This window comes from Ovis canadensis, chromosome Y, assembly GCF_042477335.2.
Source record: "Ovis canadensis isolate MfBH-ARS-UI-01 breed Bighorn chromosome Y, ARS-UI_OviCan_v2, whole genome shotgun sequence".
In the NCBI taxonomy this organism is placed as follows: domain Eukaryota; kingdom Metazoa; phylum Chordata; class Mammalia; order Artiodactyla; family Bovidae; genus Ovis; species Ovis canadensis.
In genome coordinates, this window is record NC_091271.1 from 20,106,401 (window position 1) to 20,130,788 (window position 24,388).

General features: G+C 44.7%; 1 pseudogene; it reads right to left on the reverse strand.

Annotated features, from left to right (window-relative positions):
* Nucleotides 1-580: 580 nt before the first annotated feature.
* Nucleotides 581-16,976, reverse strand: LOC138431475 (testis-specific Y-encoded protein 1-like; annotated as a pseudogene).
* Nucleotides 16,977-24,388: the final 7,412 nt, after the last annotated feature.

Below are 24,388 nucleotides of genomic sequence, written 5' to 3' on the forward strand. Positions count from 1 at the left end.
AGGGAGAGGGTGGGATGATTTGGGAGAATGGGAATTCTAACATGTATACTATCATGTAAGAATTGAATCGCCAGTCCATGTCTGACGTAGGGTGCAGCATGCTTGGGGCTGGTGCATGGGGATGACCCAGAGAGAGGTTGTGGGGAGGGAGGTGGGAGCGGGGGTCATGTTTGGGAACGCATGTAAGAATTAAAGATTTTAAAATTTAAAAAAAGTAATTAATTAATTTAAAAAAAAACTGAAAAAAATAAAAAATAAATATAAAAGAGAATATACATATACTATAAATGAAAAAAAAAAAAGAAAAAGAAATGTAATTCCAAGAGGAGGGGCGCCAAGATCCACTGTACCGTCAAGTTCCTTAAGCAAAGAACTGGCTTAAGGGAGGTCACCCCTGAGGGCTGTGAGTGCCGGACACCATCACTGGACTCCCCTGGTAGACTCGGAGGCCGTTCTCAGCCCTGAGCCCTGGCGACTGTGCCATCTGTTTCTTCTTTCTTCGCGTTTGGTGAGCTGAGCAATCTTGACCCAAGATCCTTGAGATTCAGATGCAGCCTGACCACGCCTACAGTGGGTACTTTTACGGGGTGAGGGGGTGGGGGGAGGGCTCATCGCGCGCGCATGCGCCCAACTCGGCCTCGCGGCCAATCAGATGGCTGGCGCCGACACCTGGCAGCCAATCATCGGAGGCAGCCCGCACGCCTGTAGGGGGAGCTGAGGCGGCGCCCCAGACCTGAGGAGGCCTAGTCCCCTCAGGCTCGACTCCTCAGTGTTAATCTTGGAAATGCCTAGGGCAGGTGAGCTGCCAGCAGTTCTGTCTCCTCTGTCAACGGGTTCTGGTAAGGACTGGAGCGTGGTTCAGCCAAAGCGGTGCCTGACGGCTAAAGGGAGGGTTTCTCGGGTCCCCACTAGCACGAGGCCTTGCTGGGCGGGGCGGCTGGTGAGGGCCGTGAGAGCTTCTGGCAGGATCCACAGGCTTCAGGCTCCTTTCGCCCTCTCCCCTCTCTAGTCTGGGCGGGCTCTGCTCTCCAGCAGCTTTCCTGCCCAGGGGCGGGACAAGCCAGCTCACGGAAAGGGCCACTTAGGCCCCTGGCCTCTGGCACCTAGCTCTCCTGTGCAACCTAATGTATTTAAACACAGATGCACAAATCTTCACGGCCCAACCCGGTTCTGCACCCAGGCACAGTCAGGCAGGAGCAGCAAAAAAACAAAAACAAAACCAAAACATCTATCTAGCAGCCTCTTCACTGCCCTGGTGCTTTAGTCGTTTTCCCGTTTCCTCTGCCTCTCCTCGGACTCCAGGGCTGCCCCGTCCCTGGGGGCCCCGAGATTCAGGCCTTTGGTTCGGGAAGTTGGCAGATGAGGTATTTGTTTGTTACTGAGAGAAGGGAGGTGGGAGGAAGAAGCTCAGGGCAAAGGAGTTCAATCACTTGGTCTGGTTGAGTGTGAGACGCCTGGTCAGCATTCGTAGGGTAGGACCAGGTAGGGCCTGGGGGGATAGAATGTTCCCAGAACAGGGGACTCACCCTGGCCGTTTCCTCTGCTTGTCCCCAGGATGTGACCTTGTGCTGCCTGGGAGGTCTCAAGCGCTCAGGATTTCAGTGGGCCCCTGAGGTAAGGTGACAGACATCTTTACAACAGGGACAAAGGTGTGGCTTTCTTACTTTGCGTTTTTCTCCTTTCTTTCGTCGGCTGACACGTTGCTGTTGAGAGAGAGTATTCCTGATTGGGGATTACCTGACCCTGATTGCGGGTGCTGACTTCAGGGCCATCATGGTTTCAGGTTTGCAGCTTTCTGAGTGGCAAGCTTAAAAACAGGCAGGGTGACTTGCTTTCCCCTGCATTCTTGAAAGAAAAAAAGTAAGAACACCATGGGTCTTAAGCTGTGTAGAGCTGACTCCTACCACTTGGTGAGGCTAAAATGGGGCAATGCACATATCCTAAGGTTTTAGCTAGGAAAGCAAAGCAATGCAGGTGTGGGGGTTCCCTGGTGGCCTGGTGATTAGGATTCTGGGCCTCCACTGCAGTGGTCTGGATTTAATCTCTGGTCAGGGAACTGGGACCCCACAAGCCAAACAGCATGGCCAAATGAATGAATGAATCCAGTGGTTCATTCAGAGAAAATATCCTGTGATTTAACATGTTCACGTGAGATTACTTGCTCATTTCTGTACCCTTAAGGGCTTTTCTTCATTAAGTAAGTCAGCTCCACTGGATGGGGGTGAGGCACCCTCTGAGTTCATGTCATGCGAGTAAACAAGATCATAGGAAGCTCTATGCCCAGCAACTTGTGCCTACAGCTGTGTTGTATACTTATCTTGCTGGTACAACTTTGACTTCACAGCATGTTTTGTTTTGGTCACAACATGTGGCTTCATAGGATATTAGTTCCCCAGCCAGGGATCCAACACAGGATCCTGGCAGTGAGAGGGCTGAGTCCTAACCAAACCACTGGACTGCCAGGCAACTCCTGTGTTTTGGTGCTTTGGATTGGGTGAGTGTGTGTGTGTGTGTGTGTTTTGATTTTAGCTATATTTATAGGAGAACTGTTCTGTGTGTACGTATGATGTGAATGGTATTAAAACTTGAAATGTTTGTGTTGTACATATGATCTCAAAATGGAATAGTTTGAAAGAACTTACCACTTGTTATCTCTTGGCCTAGGATCTCTCCTGAGGTAGTTAGTAGTCAAGCTTTTGTCTGGCTTGGCAACCTCTGAAGACTTAGCTTGTTGAATCTAAGCTCTCTCACTTGTCTGTACTCATGAAGCCTCAGTTCCTCCTTCTGTGGGCCTCTCCAAGGGGCTTCTCTTGTGGAGGCTGCTGTCTTTTCTCAGAATGAGTGATTCAGGAAAGCGCTTGCACCCATGATAAAGTGCAGAGTCTTTTTTCAGATGTTACACATCTTCACTTGTGTATTTGCTTAGTCTCACAGGTCTACCCTGTGATAGATTGAGAGAGAACTACACAGGGGTGGGAATATTAGGAGATTGAATTCACTTGAAGGCTGGTTACCATACCCATTAATCCACTATGCCAGCCTTTTTTTTATATGATCTCAGCTCTGTCAATGTAAGCAAATTATTTGGCTTGTGTACCCTTCTTGTGTGCTGCTACTGCTGCTAAGCCACTTCAGTCGTGTCCGGCTCTGCAGTCTCATGGACAGCCACACACAAGGCTCTCCCTTATCTGGGATTCTCCAGGCAAGAACGCTGGAGTGGGTTGCCATTTCCTTCTCCAGTGCATGAGAGTGAAGTCGCTCAGTCGTGTCCGACCCTTCGAAACCGCATGGACTGCGGCCTACCAGGCTCCTCCGTCTATGGGATATTCCAGGCAAGAGTACTGGTGTGGGTTCCCATTGCCTTCTCCAGCTTGTGTGCTCTCTGGCCTGATGTACTCAATTTTGATCTACTCAGTTCTAGACCTACTCATTTCTTGATGTTCTAGCAAGTCTCCTCTTTGCCCTGGATTAAGGTTTCTGTTTCTCTGGATGGTTCCCATCAGCAAACAGACTGACTATAATGTGACCTGTCGTTAAAAATCCGTCTTTTGGTGACACATCCTGCTTCTGCTGCTTTTATTTCATATTTGCTTGTTACAGACCTCTGCAGAGATGTTCCTAGACTTTGTTATCTCGAGTTCTCTCATTTTCCTATAAAGCCACTCTTGTCAAGGCCACAGGTGAATTTCAAATATTCAAATGTCTGCCTGCAAGGTAGGAGACCTGGGATCAATTCCTGGGTGGGGAAGATCGCCTTGAGAAGGAAATGGTAATCCACTCCAGCACTCTTGCCTGGAAAACCCATGAACGGAGGAGCCTGGTAGGCTACAGTCCATGGGATTGCAAAGAGTCGGAAATGTCTATTCAAATTCTTTTCCTGGTTGTTAAATGCTTTTCTGTTTTTAATTATTGTAGAAAACATCTAAGTTAAATTTTTACCATTTTAACCATTTTTGCATGCTAAGTATTTTGCATACTTTCATCAACCTTTTGGAGAAAGAAATGGCAACCCACTGCAAATCTGATGGAGAAGGGAACGTGGTGAACTTTAGTCCTGGGGGATGCAAAGTTGGGCATAACTGAGTGACTAAGACATAGACACACACATAGTCACAGTGTTGATTTGTTGTTGTTGTCATTGTTTTAGCTGTGTTGTGCAGCTTGAATGACAGTTCCCTGGTTGAGGATCATACCCAGGCCCCTGATAGGACACTGTGGAGTCCTAACCTCTGAACTACCAGGGAATTCCTTATTACATTGTTATGAAGCAGATCTCTACACCTTTACAGCTTGCAAAATCGAAACTCTGTACCCATCACCTGTCCCATTAAACAGCAACTCCTCTTTTCTTGCCCGTTGACCTAGACCATGGACTCCATCGTTCTTTTTTGTTTCCTTTCTATTGCTTGACTGTGTTAGCTATTTCATGCAAGTAGAAACTTACAGTATTTGTCTTTTTGTACGACTGGCTTATTGCATTTGGCTTGATGTCTGAAATGATCATGCATGTTGTAGCATGTGACAGAATTTTCTCTATATGGCTAAATAATATTTCATTGTGTGTATATATCACATTTGATGGCCATTTCGATGCTTCCACCTCTTAGTTGTTGTGCTTCGTGCTGCTGTGAGCACGGCTCTGCAGATATCCCAAGACCCCATGTTAACTTCTTTTGATTTTATATTGTGAAGTGGAATTGCTGAATCATGTGTCAGCTCTAGTTCTTTAATTTTTCGAGGAGCCTTTAAACTGTTTTCTGTAGCAGTTGCACCATTTTAAAATCTATCCGTAACACACAAGGATCCAGTTTCTGTACGTGCTTGCCAACAGTTGCCCTTTCCTTTCCTTCATATGTAAACACACACATATGCACACACAATTTCTTTCATACCCGTTTCCATGATTGTTTATCTCAAATTATGAGTATAGTTCCTTGTGCTATACAGTACGCTCTTGTTTGTCTATTGTATATATTATGCTTTGCATCTGCTAATCACCAGCTCCCAATCTGTCCCTGCCTTACCTTTCCCTCTTGGGAATCACATAGTCTGCTCTCTATGTCTGTGAGTCTGTTTCTCTTTCATAGATCAGTTTATTTGTGGCATATTTTAGAGTCCATGTAAGTGATACCATACGATATTTGTCTTTCTCTCTCTTTTTTTTAATTTTTATTTTTACTATATTTTATTTTACAACACTGTGTTGGTTTTGCCATACATTGACATGAATCCGCCACAGGTGTACATGAGTTCCCAATCCTCACCACCCTCCCACCGCCCACCCCATATCATCTCTCTGGATTATCCCTGTGCACCAGCGCCAAGCGTCCTGTATCCTGCATCGAACATAGACTGGCGACTATCTTACATGATAGTGTACATATTTCAGTGCCATTTTCCCGTATTATCCCACCCTCTCCCGCTCCCTCAGAGTCCAAAAATCTGTTCTATACATCTGTGTCTCTTCTGCTGTCTCTCATACAGGGTTATCATTACCAACTTTCTAAATTCCATATATATGTGTTAGTATACTGTGTTGGTGTTTTTTTTTCTGGCTCACTTCACTGTGTATAATCGGCTCCAGTTTCATCCATCTCATTAGAATTGATTCCTATAAAGTCTGCAAGCAATAAATGCTGGAGAGGGTGTGGAGAAAGGGAACCCTCTTACACTGTTGGTGGGAATGCAGTCTAGTACAGCCACTATGGAGAACACTGTTTATAATAGCCAGGACATGGAACAACCTAGATGTCCATCAACAGATAAATGGATCAGAAAGCTGTGGTACATATACACAGTGGAGTATTACTCAGCCATTCAAAAGAATATATTGTCTTTCTCTTTCTGACTTCCTAAGTATTCTTTTGAATGCTAGTGTAGATTCAAGTATTTACTTAACAACATTTGTTGCTACTGTATAAAATGTGGTTGACTTTTAAAATATTTGTCTTCTATTCTGCAAGCTGTATATTAATTCTAATACTTGTGTTTCTTCAACATTTTCTATACTAAATTATCTTATCTCCAATATACTTTGACTTCTTCCTTTCCATTCTGAAGGCTGTTTTTTGTGTTTTTTTTTTTGTTTGTTTTTTCGTTGTTTTTTTTTCTTTTTTCTTTTTTTTTTTTTTTTGAAACTACAGCAACAATTCTCTTTTGTTACCTGATTGCTCTGGTTATAGAACTGCCAGTATAATGTTGAGCCAAAGTGTGTAATAGACTTCCTTGTGTTGTTCCCAGTCTTAGAGGGAAAGCTTTCAGTTTTTCATTCTTAAGTATGATGTTAGCTGTGGGTCTTTTTACAGGTGCCCTTTGATTGAGAAAGTTCTCTTCTGTTCTTAATTATTAAGTGTTTTTTTAACCCCGGTTATGAAAAGGTGCTAGATTCAGGGAAATGCCTTTTCTTCAGGCAGATGTGTTATTTGTTTTATTGTTTTAAAGTGGCATAATGTTGATTGACTTTCCTATAATGAACCAACTTTGCATACCTCCCTAAATTGCATGTGATCATAGTGTACAGTCTTTTTTATATGCTGTTGGATTTTGTTTGCCAGTATTTTGTTGAGGACTCTTTCACCTGTATCCATAAGGGATATCAGGTGTGTGTGTTTGTGTGTGTGTGTGTGTGCGTGTGTGTGTGTGTGATGTCTCTTTCTGATATTGGTATGAGAGAAAGACTGGCATCACTTTGCCTGCTATGTGCGGAAGAGACATGTGACATAAAGATGAAGCATTGTTGGATTGAAGTTTAGCCAGGATTAGAGGGAGAAATTTAGGATATATCAGTGTGGAATTGGGGTGAGATTATCAGAGAGCTCATTCTCAGTTTCCTAGGCCTGAATTAAGTGCTTGACATTGTATTATGCTGTTTGTTAACTAGGTATAGATAGATTATACTTTGAATTTGCTACCTATTTTGTTTGTTAACATTTACGAAATTAGAATTTGTGGATCAGTTGTAATGTGCATTTAAGATACATTTTCTTCCATTTTTACTACAAAACAAGATGCCATTGAATAGCTGATGCCTTTTTAAAAAGCTGTTAACCTTAAGTCTAAGAAATAAGCATGTTTGTCTTTAAGATACAGAGACACATTTAAAAGTTACAAATTTGCCCAAGAAGACGCAACTGGTGTGTGGTTAAGTTAGAATTCCAACTTAATCTCCTATGACTCCAAAGTCCATGCTTCGAAACGCTGTAGAACAATGCTTTTGTAAAAATACTCATCCTTTACATGTGATTTCACGTAATGATCAGTGTGGCGTTTTTTTCCCCCTCTTTATTTTTTTAAGTAGAAGAGGTTAAAGTGAACATGCGACAAAGCTATGATTCTAGAGCCATGTAGACTTGTAGTCGTAGATTTTTTAGCTGTCATTGAGTCTGGTTGACACTCAGTGTCTTTGTCTGTAAGATAAGGGTGTGTATAAGTACTCTAGAGATTTGGAGATAATCAAATAGCCCATTTTTCTGTACTTAACTAATCTGTAGTATGTTTACACTTAGGTGGCAGTTTGTATAAAGGAAGCACTGGGACTTGTGGCCGCACCCTCTAAGAATAAAAAAGTATTAAAAATATGGAACTCCCATGTATGTTACGTGAAGAAGAACAAGAGCCAGAAGTACGGAAAAGGGAGGGAGAGACGAAACAAGTAGATGATGATGATGATGATGATGAAGTGATCTTGGTTGGAGTGGAACATGTAAATGAAGATGCTGACGTGATCTTTGTTGGGATGAGCTCAGCTTCAAAACCAGTCGTTTCAAACATACTGAACAGAGATACCCCAGGTTCTTATTCAAGGAGGAAAAGGCATGGTCACTTCAGGAGAGGTAACGCTCACAGATTACAGCCTGTTAGTCATGTGACTCCTACATCAGAATCAAAGGCTGTCTTTCCAGTGTCTGACTCTGACTCAAGATCAACAGGTAGTCCTATTATTATTGAACCTCCGTCTCAAGCTGATTATAAAAATATTTCACCACAAATAGTGCCTGATTGCTTTTCGAAGGAGTTATGTTCTTCTTTGATTACCTTCACAAGTTCATTGCAGCACCCAGTAGAAACAGCAGTTTGTGCAGGAGATATGAATAAAAGTCCTCATGTATCAAAGCGAGTTTCCCCTTGTGAAACAAATCGCAGAAATCCCAGAAGGCCTAAACTCAGCGATGGCATTGTAGGGGAACATTCTTTAGGTTTCTCCCCGCCAGGTTTTTTTCATACAGAGACCACTCAGCAAAGCACACCAGACCGTGTCCATACCTCACTAAGCCATGTTCAGAATGGAGAACCTTGTCCAACACCTTTTCCAAACGACAGTGTTCATTGCAAGCCTGTAAGACCTTTAGGGGAAAGTGGACGGACAAAAACTGATTTTCCAGGTTTGGCAAGTTCTGACAAAATTGGTGATCCCACAGAAGGAAATCTGATTGTGTTACTTCGCGACTTCTACTATGGCGAGCATGGAGGAGTTGGGCAGCCAGAACCGAAGACCCACACGGCGTTTAAATGCCTCAGCTGCTTGAAAGTTCTAAAAAATGTCAAGTTTATGAATCACATGAAGCACCATTTGGAACTTGAGAGGCAGAGAGGTGACAGCTGGAAAACCCACACCACCTGCCAGCACTGCCTCCGCCAGTTTCCGACTCCCTTCCAGCTGCAGTGTCACATTGAAAGTGTCCACACGGCCCAGGAGCCCTCCGCAGTCTGTCACATCTGTGAGTTGTCCTTTGAGACAGATCAGGTTCTCTTAGAGCACATGAAAGACAATCATAAGCCTGGTGAAATGCCCTATGTATGCCAGGTTTGCAGTTACAGATCATCATTTTTTGCAGATGTGGATGCACATTTCAGAGCATACCATGGTAACACCAAGAATTTACTTTGCCCGTTTTGTCTCAAAATTTTTAAAACTGCAACAGCATACAGACGTCATCATCGAGGGCACTGGGAAAAGAGTTTTCACCAGTGTTCCAAATGTCGGCTACAGTTTTTAACTTCCAAAGAGGAGAGGGATCACAAGACCCAGTGTCATCAAATGTTTAAGAAGCCTAAGCAGCTAGAAGGATTGTCTCCTGAAACAAAAATTGTTACTCAGGTATCACTGGGACCCCTTCAGCCAGGATTGGTGGAAGTTGCATCCATTACTGTGAACACATCTGATTTTGAATCATCACCCCCCAAATCTAAAAGGAGGAGGAGTTTTCTTTCTAAAAAGAAAAAAAATAGTTAATTCTGCCTTCAGTAAGTCTGAAGCAAGTATTTCAGTCAAAGTTAAAAACCCCAATAAAAACAAAAAGATCAACTTATAGCATTATTCAATAATATCAAATATAGGGAAACCGATGGGTAATTTATGTGATTTTGTTTTAAATAGAGGAAGTACAGTTTTGTTTGATCTTCATATTGAGCTGCTATTTAAAAATCTATGATCTGTTTTTCGTGTAATTGTCTTAACATGTAAAAAGGATGTGTGCATGTGTCTGTGAGAGAGAGAGAATGAGAGAAGTTGAGAAAGGAAAAGTAAGAACCTATTTTGGTATTTGATGTTACTTGTAAGTTCGAAAGCTCTCCTATACATATAATCTGTAGAGTGTTTTAGCAACGTAATTTTGAAGTGTTTTCATGCCTTGAAGATCTCAGTATCAGCTATATAGCCAGACTTGAATGTCACTCTCTGAAGTGCCTCTTGGGCTGATCTAAGATAACCTGGCTCTGAAAGCGTGCAGTGGAGGTTGATGGAGAAGCTACGATGTGAGTTTGGACCAGACACGGGATTTAATCAGTGAAGAGCTGTGGCTTCTTGTCCCAGCTGAGGAAGAGGCATACATTCACTGCAGGTACAGAGCCAAGGGAGAAGGAACACTGTCTCAGAGTGCTTTTACCTAGCCCAGGGACATCTCAAGGAAGCCAGCCGTTAAAATGCCTGTGTTTGGTGAGAGACCCTGGCAAGCATGAAGCAGGCCCTGTGTAGCACTGACTGCAGTTGGAGAAGCAGAGATAGTTAATGAGATCTGGTGCCTGTGGACCTCCTGTTGAGTGATCAAAAGGGGGATTTGATTCATTCTGTCCCCTTTCCCATTTGGCTGGCCTGTAGTCACAGTGAGGTCGGCATATCTGTGTCAGACACAGTAGCAAAGCAAGTTAAAATTCCCAAAGGAAAAAGAGCCTTGACGTCCACTTTGATTTGCGCTGGACCCATAGTTGTAGCTGAAAAGGATCAAACACAGGAAATCTGTTCAGCTTTTGAATTGGGCTAAATTGAGTTCTCTTACCCTTAAGCTACAATGGAGTTGTCCAAGAATCGTAAATATAGTGGATGAAAATAGTCCAGGGTGATTAAAGCCTTTTTGGAACTCTTCCTTCCATTTTCCAGTTACATGTGTCTTACCCGAGTTGACCATGTGAAGATTTCTGTTCTGTATCTTATCTTGCCTTGCACACAAATGTAGTACAGTTAACAGCTAATTCTTTGCGTGTGTAATTTCCCATTGTATCAAACTAATTGAGTTTCCGTCTTTCTTGACACAGTCTGATGTGCAAGAATTGTCTCATGTATTTCAGTAATTATCAGGTCATAGAGTTATCCTTCCTCTAATCTATCCAACCATCTAATCTGTGATTATACTTGTGGAAACCTTCTTTCTTGCGGTCTCCAATGGCTCTTTCACAGACCTGTGGGGTACCCTCTAAGTATTGGTTCCTGAACATCAGCACACTTGGCTGCCTCTGTAGGTTCTTGGAGTTGAGTCTCCTCCTGGAGTTGAATGTCACCCCTTCTCCACTTCTGGCACGGATACTTAGCAATCTCTGTGCACCATTCCAGGAAGCTGGGATCCTGTCTGTAGACCTATGCCAGGAGCAATCTCTCCGTTTCCTCTTCCTTTCTCCTCCTCTTTGTCTCTCGCCACTCTCCCCAGGCCTCAGTTTCTTTAAGTCCTCTAAGCTTTCACAAAATGCTGGAAAGAGATCATCACCAAGCGGTTAGCATCCTTCTCAGAACTGAAGAGGAAGGACTACAGATGATGAAGCTGTTGTGAATCTGTTGTCTCCATTTTAGGTAATTTCGTGAGTGTAAATTCAAATTCAAATAAATTGTGTTTATTTACTCAGAGCATGATTGATTTATTTGCACTTCGAATACTTTACTAGGCCTTTCTCGTTAGTTTATTTGGGCCAAAGCACTTTGCTAAGTGTCAGCTGAAACCACTTTTAGGTGTATAAAGAGTGTGTGTGTGTTCTGGTCTCAGGTGAAAACTCTCTGTATAAATAAATATGCAGACTATTGCATTTGTATCTGCTTTCTTCGATTTCTATAGTAAAAGATACGAAATGCTTTAGTTACGTGCTTTTATTGTTGCTTAGTATTATCAACACTGTTGCTGTTAGTTGCTGTGAAGTATGCTCCTAAGGACTACAAGTTGTATTTATTGCCAAATTAAAAGGTTCCCGCAATATGGTCCCTGACTGCTCCTCTCTTCCATTCTCTGTCTTCTACTCTATTGTTTTCCCCACTAATGTACTCTTTTTGACAACACTGGTCTTGGTTTTCCCCCATCAAATTCCAATTCTTCCCGATCCCAAGACTGTAAGTGCTGTTCTTCTGGAAATGCTCTTCCCGCAGGCCCGCATGGCTTGCTACCTCCCTTGTTTGAGCTTCACCAATGCTGTTCAAATAACACAATCAAATCTCCAACCCCCTCTCTTTCCTCCTCCTCCTTAAAGGCACTTGAAGTCTCTATCCTCTTCTTCCCTCTCCAGCCTAAATTTCCTAAGTTTTCACAAAAAAAGAAAAAGAAAAAAGGAAAAAAGAAGAGATAATAACATCAGGGCTTTGCTTCTTAGAATTAACTTGAGTCAGTTTCCGTGCCTGCAAATCAAAGATAGTTAATAGTGAGTTGAGTTCTTTCAGGAGCTTCCTCTGTTTTTCTTTTGATACCTCTATATTTTGTTCACATAATGACACTTTGTTTTCTTTACAAATATATTGAAGATGTGTCAAGATTACTATTTTGTTACTGTCCTTTGTGAATTCCCTTGTCTGCCTTGCTTGTTCTTTCAGGTAAAATTTATTATTTAATTAATGTCATATTAAAAGCCTGGAAACTTCCCAAATCAGCAAGTTTTGTCCCCTGTTTTAATAATCTTTATCTTAAACATTAAAAAAAAATTCCCTTCATGTTTTACTACAAGCAGCAAGAAAAAACCAGGAAGCACTTTTGGCTGTTTGGATGGAAATCCTCTTAGATAACTCAATTAAGTACAGTTTGTCCTCCCAGCTCATTAGGTGCATTTTCTACTTTTCATAAAACTGCAGATGTAGTGGACTTTCGTCTTCACACTCCCCAGGCTCTTTCCTCCTGCCTCTCTTTCTGCCAAGCATCCTAGGTGCACGACTGTGATTCCACTTAGAACGTGTCTGCTCAGTGAGCAAATGGGGAGCGATTCCCTGGCTTCAGTGCTTCTGCTGGCCAGAGACTCTGTACCGTTCCCTAAGAACTTCATGGTTTCGCTGTTCAACTTCTATCACCTGGCTAGGTCAGTTGCAGTAGTTCATACTCACAAGTGAACTGGCAGGGATTTCTACACGCGCATGTGCAGAAACCTACATGTGTACACAGTAACATCGCTGAGGGGAAACCTGTCCATATGCAGAAGTAAAGCTTTCCTTTCCAGGAACTTGAATTTTGGTAAGCACTCAAATTTCTGCACGCACATGTGCACATACATGCACGTGTACTCAGTAACATCCCTGAGAGGAAACTTGTCCATATGCAGAAGTACAAGCTTTCTTTTCCAGGAACATTAATTTTGGTAAGCACTCAAATTTCTATGTGCACATGTGCACAAATATATGCATGCACACAGTAAGATCGCTGAGAGGAAACTTGTCCATATTCCGAAGTACAAGTTTTCTTTTCCAGGAACATGAATTTTGGTAAGCATCCACATTTCTGTCCTTGTTTTTTCACTTGCTCATCGATTATGTCATGTTACACTTCTAACTCTGTGCCTTATCCTCAAAGGTTCCAAAACCTTGGCATTTGCTATTGATAGGGACTGGCCTGCAGAGCAGCAGGCAGCATTGGAAGTCCTTGCCATGAACAGCTGTATAACATGTGCCTGCCTTCGGCATTCTCCCATCACCTTGGACAGCTTCACAGTACCAGTCACGTTGGCCTGATCCATTGCCTGTGCATTCCTTCAGGGGACCAGAAAACAAGGACCTCTGAGCTCAGCTGACTTGAAGAACTGCTTTCTCGGTGTGCACCTGTCTAGGTCATTCCGTGTCAATGCTGTGCCCCTCTTGCTAGCCTACCACCCGTTACAGCCCCCAGCATTCTGAATGAGGCCCCCTGTTCTTCCTATCTGTGGAGCGTTCTGTGTGCACCATCTACCTGTGCCCCGATGTGCTCTCTCCAAGTGGCAGGAAAAAGCCAGAAACGCCTGAGCCTCCAAAAGCCCCCGGAGACTGTGACAGGCCTGGTTCTGATCCAAGATTGTGAAGAAGGTACACATGGATACAGGGTCTCTTCCGATACCAAGAATGGAACCGGAGGCCATAAAAGTAAGGTGGCATCCCTACACGTCTTCCTTTCTGTTTAACACTACCCATGCACATGGGAGTCCCCCAGCAGATGATGCCCTGGGGAACCTGCAGGTTCTGGGCCCAGAGCTAATGCCTCCGTTGGACAGAAAGCAGCGTTACTATCTCAAATGGACCAAGAGGGCTTGAACCACCCATGCCTCAGTGATTTGCTAAATGCCAAGGCTCTCTTTCAGTTGCTCTCATTAGGCCCAGGTAGGACTCCCTACAGTCAGGCATCCCTGCTTCCCTACACAGTACCCGTGCCAAGGAAGCCAGTGCGCGGTTGGGCCCAGGGATATCCAAGACGGTCACCTGGAAGGCAGCATCCCTCTGTGTCACCTGGGTGCAGATCCCCTACAACGCAATCAGAGATTCTGCTCCAGCAAGACTACCAGAATCCTCCTTCAGGTACAGACGTGCACCTTTGACACTCAGGCCCCCAAAGCCAGGGGCAAGACCCAAAGAAAAGGAGGAATTCATATCAGAACTTTCAGCACAGACCATGGGGTATCTTTGGCAGGACCGCTACTGCCTAGAGTCTGGACCCTGAAAACCAGCAGGCCCTGAACTGCCCCAGGGGCTTCTCTGTCTCCACTCCCCTGAGGTCCCTTAGGACATGCAGTTTACCCACCGCCCTTGTCTTTTCTCTGTTCCCTCCCTCACAGGCATATCCCGGATAGGGTCACACAGGGAAACCCACTTACCCATTCCTCGCCTTTGGGCACTTCCAGGGATGCAGGCTGGAAGTGCCTGGAGGCATGCCTTGCTTACAGACCATGTCTCCTAGGATGCCTGTGGTTTGGCAGATACAGCATACTTTAGCGCATCTCATGTTTTGTGTCATATCGTGCCAGTGTGTGCCACCCTCAGGGAGGGCGTGTGCTGGCTGCTGGGCTGATCCGGGGCAGCACTGGTCCAGGACCTTCCCAGTTCTCCTTTTCACATGTGTGTGGAACAATCTCCAGTGCAGCAGGCAATCTATGACTCTTTCTCCTTCAGCTCTCTGCCCATCTCGGCAGGACCTTAGCCTCACCATCCCAGATCTTGCCATAGCCACGTCCCTCATTTCCAGAGGCCAGCCCATGGCCCCACACACGGAGGGCTCCACAGGCAGTGGTTTCAAAGCCCCACCCCACGTGATTTGCTCTGTGTGAATCCTTAGACCATGAAACCCTCTTCCTGATCCAAGCACACACAACAACACGGTAGAACTGATGAGCGTGTTTTGTATCTGGTCTAATTGCAGATATCTGGAGCCACAGTCTGGAGTTATCACTGGCCATCCTTTCCTTGTTCCCATCCTGGGCAGGGTCAATGCAGAGATGAGGCGACAAACCACCTTCAGCCTGGTCGCCTCATGACTCCTCTTCTGTTTGCTCAGCACCTCCTCTCCTGCCACCTTCATCTCTGCCTCTGCCCTGGGCCGGACACACACACACACACACACACACACACACACAATCACAGCCAGCATAAATAAGCACACGTGTGTATACACACACATGCTCAGCACGGGGACACAGATGCAAACAACGAGCATAGGTGTTTAAGGAGGTGAAGACGACCGAGGCCAGCAATGTCGGGGGTGGCGACAGTAGGCACCAAGTCCTGCCTTTGGGCCCCCTGTTCACCTTCTCCACGAACTCTTCCATATGTTCCCAAGGCAGCCTGAAGCCGCTTCCAGCGCAGCATGTTTGGTGGTTTTGAGACACTGATTGCTGAATGTGGAAATTCACAGAAGATCCCAAAGTCAGCACACAGGTGCACTGGGACCCTGGAGAGAACAGCTTTTCAATGATAGGCCTTCCCTGGGTAAGGGGCGGGAGTGAAGTGCCCAGGCAATCTCAAACTCAGTGAGCAGCAGGAGGCCAGGGGATGAAAAGACCCACAAAGGATGATTCTGACAAAGATACTTAATACACACTGCCTCTAGTAGTATCACCTGGACTCTGGTGCTGCCACCTCAGCTGATTTGGTGGAGACTTGCTTCACTCACGGACACACCAAGTCCCCAAATAAACAGTCTCAGGAGGTCACCTGATACAAGCACGACCCAAACTCAAGCTCCAGAGCCAGCTTGCATGAGTCTGAGCATCCCCATTTGGGAAAGGACAGTGTCCCTGTAGTATCACACGAGTGTCCCTTCAGGGCCCACCTTCAGACCCCATCTCCACACATGTTTCTGTCAGTTACTCTCATGGAAGAACCTTCCTGCCCAGGGTACTACTTCAGGCGATCCTCCCACACATCTTGGCCAACAATCCGCTGGCAATACGAGCAAGGTGAGCCAGCAGCCAAGAATCCCAAAGTGAATTGCTAACTGTGTTCAGGCCCAAAGCAACCACACCTCAGCAATCCTGTTCGACTCTGAGCAGTTGTGACCTGACAACCAGCCGAGAAAGTTAAGGCTCCTGGTGTCCACGCTGTGGCTGGATGCTCCCCGTTCAAAGTCCCAGAACCAGTGGACAGGAGTGGAACAACGTGCCCTATGCCCTACAGAGAGACGGGAGATGGGTGTGGATCCCACAGGTGGACACTCCACAACCTTGCACACCCACACTCATCACCCCAGGAACCACGTTTCACAAGTGATGTCAAGGTAATTCTACTTAGTGGTCACTGTGTTCAAGAAGTAGGGGGGTCCTGAAAGGAAAATATCAACTTGCAGTGGGACGATGGATGGCTCCGCAACAGCACCTGTCAGGATAGGGAGCAGGGAAAAGGTTCCTGCGCCGCCTCCTCTTCCTGAGCAGCAGACTTCAAAGAGCAGCAGAAAGGATACAGCTACGGCCCAGAAGCAAGGGATGCCCCAGGTGATGGCGATCCTCCAAGCCAAGTCAGGCTTCCTCCTCTGATGGTTCTTGCACATGAACTGGAAGTAGGCCCTGCAGTTCTTCTTAGGCTCAGAGCTCAGTTCCACCAGCAGGGCAGCCAGTGCCTGCAGCGCATCTTGCCCTGGAAGCTCAGTAGCGCTCCCGGGCCTTTCCTGGCCCTGCTCCTCCACCGTCTTCTCAGCTCCTGGAAGAACCCCTATTGCTGCTCCTCATCTGCCACAACCTCCACCTCCTCCATGACGTCTTCCGCAAGCAGCTGGAACAACCACCCAATCCCCACCACGTCTCCATCCACCAGGGGCTCACCGTCGTCCACCGCCTCCACCCTGCATAGCGTGGCTCCTTTGCCTGGCATGACAACTTGTGGCTGTAAGGTCCCAGCCTCAAAAAGCCTGAGGATGGCTGGCCACCAACCCCAGCGCCCTGAAACCGGAGCTCACAACTAGGAAGGTCTGGGGTCCCAGGATGCTCCTGCATTCCTCTGACGGCCTTTCACACTCCTCTTGGCCCTGGTCGTGACCCCAGGCTGGGGCAGATGCCAAGGGATGCGACATAATAGCACAAGTGGTGTGCAAATGCGGCTCAGGTTTCAGTAATCCTGTGGGACCCACTAGCTCTTTGGGGGCGGGGAGTGAGGGGGATGGTAGGGAAGCAGGGGCTGGTGTGTGTCCGGTGGCCTGAGGCTGAAGAAAGTGGTGGCTGACAGCACGGGACAGGGTGAACAGGCCCTGGGGAAATCAGCCGAATAGGCGGATCCCTAGGCTGTGAGACACACATAGGCTGCTGGCCCAAATCTAGTCCAATGGCCGAGAGAGTGGTGGGTGGCACCCTTCTGGACACGCCCCTCAAACGTAGGGAATCTTCCACAGTTCCTTGGCTACAGTGCTCCCACATGGCATATACCGCTCCAGGGAGTAATGGGTTTTGCATCTGCTGATACTCCAGGCGCTGTCATTGTCCAGACTCTGGAAATCCCAATGACGGGTTTCTGCTTCACAGTCTGAACAGCTTACTCCTGTGTCCCTCAGGACCCTCAATAACTGAGAAATTTCCCTGAGGATTCAAAGGATAAACAGGGACTCCACGTGGCTGGATACTTTTTCTCCATGGGACACAGAACCTGTTGTCCGGATGCTAGGGGAGAAGGGAAAAACCACACTGTTGGCTACAGTTGATCTCCACTGTTCAGGGACACCAGAGCCTTAGGGTACAGAGCTGGCTCTGTGTCTCTTCATCTCTGCTTCTGGCATAGCACTGTTTTGGGCAATCCTTCCATGTGTGTACCAAGGGCTGGTGTCTGTTTGTCTCCATCTCTCTCAGTGGTGCTCTTGCTGTCTGTCACTCTCTGCACACCAGTGCTCATACGAGAAGTTTATATGAGAAGGCAAGCCCTGCTCCTCCTTAGTGAGTTGCACCCATGGGAGATCAGACTTTGTTAGTCCACACATTCGGAGAGTGCTTTCTCAAACTTGAAAGTCCACAGTGTGCGGTCACTGCTGAACTGCAGAAGGTGCGGTGTGACCCTCCCTCCGTCGCTGGACTGACGTGAATAGTGCAAAGGCCTCAGGTAGCGCGCGATGAGCCCCCCCTCCCACCCCCTCACCCCATAAAAGCACCCACTGTAGGCGTGGTCAGGCTGAATCTGAAGCTCAAGGATCTTGGGTCAAGATTCCTCAGCTCACCAAACGCGAAGAAAGAAAAAACAGATGGCACAGTCGCCAGGGCTCAGGGCTGAGAACGGCCTCCGAGTCTACCACGGGAGTCCAGTGATGGTGTCCGGCACTCACAGCCCTCAGGGGTGACCTCCCTTAAGCCAGTTCTTTGCTTAAGGAACTTGACCTTACAGTGGATCTTGGCACCCCTCCTGTTGGAATTACATTTCAATCAAGGCAGGGCAGCCTGCCCCTGTTTTTGCACTGTCTATTGTGAGCTGAGAATGAGCTTTACTTCTTCTTCTTCTTCTTTTTAATTTTAGAGCTTTACACCTTTAATGGCTGAGGAAAACCAAAAAGAATTTTATTTTATGACGTCAAAATTGTGTGTAATTCAGTTTTCGGAGTTCTTAAAGGTGGAACAGGGACTTGCCAGCTTCTTTGGTTACCCTCTATGCCTGAAAACTTAATTAATTGCCAATGATCATATTCACAAAGCCTAACATATTTCTTTTTTGGCCCTTTACAGAGTGTTTTTTAAATGCCCTGTTCTGCTGGACGTCTCCTAGTAGTCATATGGGAGAATAAAGTTTTGGTTTTGTTACAATATTTCTTCTCCATTATATTCATTTTTCATTCTTTACTAATTTCATTCCTTCGTATCACTATAAGTTTCCTTTAATGGAAGCAATGAAATAACATCAAAGAAAATACCTGTGTTGGTAGTTTTAACAGGTAACATGTTAGGAGGTATATGCTCAACTAAAAATATGTCGTATATATACAGTAAATACCACTTTAAGTGGCTTCAGAACTTGTATCTGGTTTCAAGTCCCTAGGAAAGTTTGTTGAACATCCAATATTGTAACCTCCAGCTGTTCTCAACTTCAAAAAGATACAACTTTTTCAATAATTTGTTATCTCAAGTTTAAACTCCGTTTTAGCCACATATATGAACATGCTTTCTAGGTCACATGATTGAATCTGACCTATTGCCAAAAAGTGAAAATTTTGGAATACCTTTCTCAAAAGAGAGATGTTGTTTTCTTCTTCCAGAAAGACTGGTAGTGCAGCCGATCTTTGAACAGTTTGTCGGTTTTTGTTAACTCCATAAAGATTAAGCTGTCGAATTAAACTTTTCATGCTCTTGGTTTCAAATTTTCTGAAAGGCTCCTTTCTTTCCAAGACTTCTTTCCTGAAGAGTTCTTCATTGATCACTCTACATGTGCCTGTCTCATCCCACCAAATAGATTCAAACTGATCACTTTCCACTATATTCCAAAGTTTTGTGGAAATGTGAGTGAAAGAAAATCATTCACATCATCTGTTTCAGAGACAGAATATGTGTAGTATGGCCTTTTGATCACCAGATCCTCAGACAAAGCCTGAAAAGCATATTCTTCAATCATAGATCTCAAAACTGAGTCCCCAGTTGTATAATCATACCAATAAGATCTAATGGAGGTTTCTGAACCAGTGGACTCACCTTTAGGAGGTCCATCTTGAATTTCTGAAGAAATATGTGCCATCTCAGGGAAATCTTTCTTCAGATAATGTTCTCATTTGTCTGCTTTTACACAGTGCAACTTCAAATGATGTTTGGCTGGCCTACAGAGAGAAACTCTCTGGACGATCACAGAGGTCCTCCCAGTGAAACAGCTGTGACATCACAAAATCACTGGTCTCCTAGCAATCGAAGGTTAGTTGTGACATGACAAAGTCACTGGTCTCCTAGCAACTGAAGGGTAATGTTCAACCAAGTGTTTACTTCAGCATCAACTTAAAATACAGACTGCTGGCAGAAATACTAACCAAAACCATGAAGCATGCTAAATCTCATTAGGAAAGTTGGCCTTTTTTCTGGGGGGGGGGGGGTTGGGGGGGTTTCCCGTGTTTGGGATGGTCTTTCTCTTTCTGGCAGTTTGTGGTTCCTCTTTATTGTGGAGGTTCCTCCCTGTGGCTGGGGTTGGACGAATGGCTTGTCAGGTTTCCTGGTTAGGGAAGCTTGTGTCAGTGTTCCGGTGGGTGGAGCTGCATGTCTTCTCGCTGGAGGGCAATGAAGTGTCCAGTAGTGAGGTTTGAGATGTCTATGGGTTTGGTGTTTGGGCAACCTGTATATTGAAGCTCCGGGCTCTGTTCCTGTGTTGCTGGAGAATTTGCATGGTATGTCTTCCTCTGGAACTTGTTGGCTCTTGGTGGTGCTTGGTTTCAATGTAGGTATGCAGCTTTTTGGAAGATTTCCTTTTTTTAAAATAAATTCATTATTTTAATTGTAGGTTAATTACTTTTCATTATTGTAATGATTTTGCCATACATTAACATATGTCCACCACAGGTGTACACATGTTCCCTTTCCTGAACCCCTTCCCTTCTACCAACCCGTACCATCCCTCTGGGTTGTCCTAGTGCACCAGCCCCAAGCATCCAGTATCATGCATTCAACCTGGTCTGGAGACCCATTTCATATATGATATTATACATGTTTCAATGCCATTCTCCCAAAACATCCCACCCTCTCACTCTCCCACAGAGTGCAAAAGACTGTTCTATACATCTGTGTCTCATTTGCTATCTCGCATACAGTGTTATCGAAAACACACATCAATAAATCCACTTTATTTCTGAAATAAAAGTGATTTATCATCCTTCTATGCACACATTCTTAATATTCAGTACTGTTACCCTAGCAGACTTGGTCTACTTGCTTCTGTGCAAACAAATTTATGAATTGACTGTGGGTTTCAGTGTGGGAGGCGGGGCAGGAAGTGCTTATTGTCGGACCAAGCAAGGTGTCTTAGCAGCTGGTGCTTCAAAGACGCAAGTCCCCAAATACTTTCAGGGGAAATATTTTAATGGCTGAGTGAGGGTGGAACATGGGGTCTGTGGTCAATATTGGGACATTCTACTAATGGCCTATTACGGAGGATATTGGGAGTCCACATCATTGACCGTCTAGTTCCAACTATGCACTTACATTTCAGCCTGGTTTGGGCTTTAGCATCTCTAAAATTGTTCACAGGATATTGCTCAGAATGTCATCGATGGTCCTTGCTGCTGCTGCTGCTAATTCGCTTCAGTCATGCCCGACTCTGTGCGACCCCAAAGGTGGCAGCCCACCAGGCTCCCCCATCCCTGGGATTCTCCAGGCAGAACACTGGAGTGGGTTGCCATTTCCTTCGCCACGCTGGCCCTTGAGGAGGGACTAAAGACCCTTGAGTTTGATTAGTGACTAAATCATTATTATTGTCAATCACTTGATTGTTTTCCTTAGTTTCTGTCTTTTCTAGCTTCTCTGATTAAAATTCCTTTTGAACATGAGGAGGTCTACAATCTCCTACCTCTCTCTCTCGATTTCCATGCTTTTCAATCTTAAGAAGGAACTGCTTAGTACAATAAAGGAAAACAAGTCTTGGACTTAGAGCTCGATCATAAATATGATAGAAAATCTCAGTGCAGGTTCCGTTTCTTTTTCAGGTTTCCCAGCTCTTGGAGTGATTGAGTCAGCAACAACTTTGGCTCTTTCCTGTTGAGATGGAGCATGGAGTTGGAAATAATTCTAAAATCTAGGCTTGCTATCAACAGTTTATGATATGAAAACATATCTCTATTTTATATATATTATATATATATATGTCTATGTCAGTATTTTGTCATTAAACTGGACAAACATTTGAAAATTGATCTATATTTATGAAAAGGAGAGAGGTGAGTGATATAAAAGAGTTCTCATATGTTACATACAGCCAACGAAACATATTTTGAAGTATTTCAACTTACATAATATTCGACAATCGAGTAGAATTTGAATCATTCTACATTTGGGTTTTATTGTTTTCCCATTTCTATTACACCTAACATGAATTAAAAGCCATTGCACTTTTTTTTCATACACACACTCATGCATAGACAGGTGTATATATGTCAAAATATAATTTTAGGCAACTTTATTTAGGTGACCACACTCATTGCTAGCTCCCCAGATCTTAATAAACTGTTTGGGAAGCCCTACATTACTTAATATCTTTCTGGCTGAAACATTCATCTCGTTGCTGAAAAGCTCTCCTTTCATCTAGCTCATTTTCCACTATTCTTTCTGTAATAAGAGTTAGGGCTCATACTTATGAGGGCACCTTGAACCCAGAACATTGCAACTCAAGCTTACTTAGTGATATTGTTCCAAACATGCTGTTGTTTTCCTCACGTTGGACGCAATTTGACTTGATTTATTTCTAATATAAATTTGTTTATTTTCATAGTAGTCTAATTGCTTTACAATATTGTATTGGTTTTGCCATATATTAACATGGATCTGCCACGGGTGTACACGTGTTCCCTATCCTGAAAACCCCTGCTACCTCCCTCCTCAAACCTTTCCTCATGGTTACCCCAGTGCACCAGCCCCGAGGATCCTGTATCACGCATCGAACTGGTCTGGCGATTCGTCTGACAAATAATATTACACATGCTTCAATGCCATTATCCCAAATCATCCCACCCTCGCCCTCTCTCACAGAGTCCAAAAGACTGTTCTATACATCTGTGTCTATTTTGCTGTCTCACATACAGGTTTATCATGACCATCTTTCTAAATTCCACACATATGTGCTCATTTACTCTATTGCTATTTTTCTTTCTGGCTAACTTCACTCTGTATAATAGGCTTCAATTTCATCCACCTCACTAGAACGGACTGAAATGTATTCTTGTTAGTGGCTGAGTAATACTCCATCTCGTATATGTACCACTGCTTTCTTATCCATTAGTCAACTGATGGACATCTAGGTTGCATCCGTGCCTTGGCTATTAGAAACAGTGCTGTGATGAACAATGGGGTACACGTGTCTCTTTCACTTCTGGTTTCCTTGGTGTGTATGGCCAGCGGTGGGATTACTGCATCATATGACAGTCCTATTTACAGTTTGTTTGTTTGTTTGTTTAAGGAATCTCCACAGTGTTCTCCATAGCGGCTGTACCAGTTTGCAATTCCACTAACAGTGTCAGAGCATTCCCTTGTCTCCACACCCTCCCCAGCATTTATTGCTTGTAGACTTTTGGATAGCAGTCATCTGACTGGCGTGAAATGGTACCTCATTATCCTTTTGATTAGCATTTTTCTGATAGTGAGTGATGTTGAGAATCTTTGCATGTGTTTGTTACCCATGTGTATGTCGTCTTTGGAGAAATGTTTGTTTACTCCCTTCGCCTATTTATCATGGGGTCGTTTATTTTCCTAGAATTGAGGTTCAGGAGTTGTTCGTATATTTTTGAGCTAAATTCTTTGTCAGTTGCTTCAGTTCAGTTCAGTCGTGTGTGACTTTTTGAACCCCCATAAATTGCAGCACACCAGGACTCCCAGTCCATCACCAGCTCCCTGAGCTCACGCAAACTCACGTCCATCGAGTCAGTGATGCCATCCAGCCATCTCATCCTCTGTCGTCCCCTTCTCCTGCCTCCAATCCCTCCAAGCTTCAGAGTTTTCCAGTGAGTCACCTCTTCATATGAGGTGACCAAAGTACTGGAGTTTCAGCTTTAGCATCATTTCTTCCAAAGAACACCCAGGAATGATCTTCTTTAGAATGGACTGGCTGGACCTCGTTGCAGTCCAAGGGACTCTCAAGAGTCTTTTCCAACACTACAGTTCAAAAGCATCAATTCTGCAGTGCTCAGCTTTCTTCATAGTGCAACTCTCATATTCTAACAAGACTACTGGAAAAACCATAGTCTTCACTAGATGAAACTTTGTTGGCAAAATAATGTCTCTGCTTTTGAATATGCTATCTAGGATGGTCATAACTTTCCTGTCATAGGGCAAGCGTCTTTTAATTTCATGGCTGCAGTCACCATCTGCAGGGATTTTGGAGCCCCCCCCCCAAATGAAATCTGACACTGTTTCCCCATCTATTTCCCATGAAGTCATGCGACCAGATACCATGATCTTACTTTTCTGGTATTTTGAGCTTTCAGGCAACATTTTCACTCTCCTCTTTCAATTCATCAAGAAGCTTTTTAGTTCCCCTTCACTTTCTGCCGTAAGGGTGGTATCATCTGCATATCTCAGGTGATTGATATTTCTCCTGGCAGTCTTTGTTCCAGCTTGTGCTTCTTCCAGCCCAGTATTTCCAGTATTTCTCGTGATATACTCTGCATATATATTAAACAAGCAGAGTGACAATACATAGCCGTGACGGACTTGTTTTCCTATTTATAACCAGTCTGTAGTTCCATGTCCTGTTCTAACTGCTGCTTCCTGACATGCATATAGGTTTCTCAAGAGGCAGGTCAGGTGGTCTGCTATCCCCATCGCTTTCGGAATT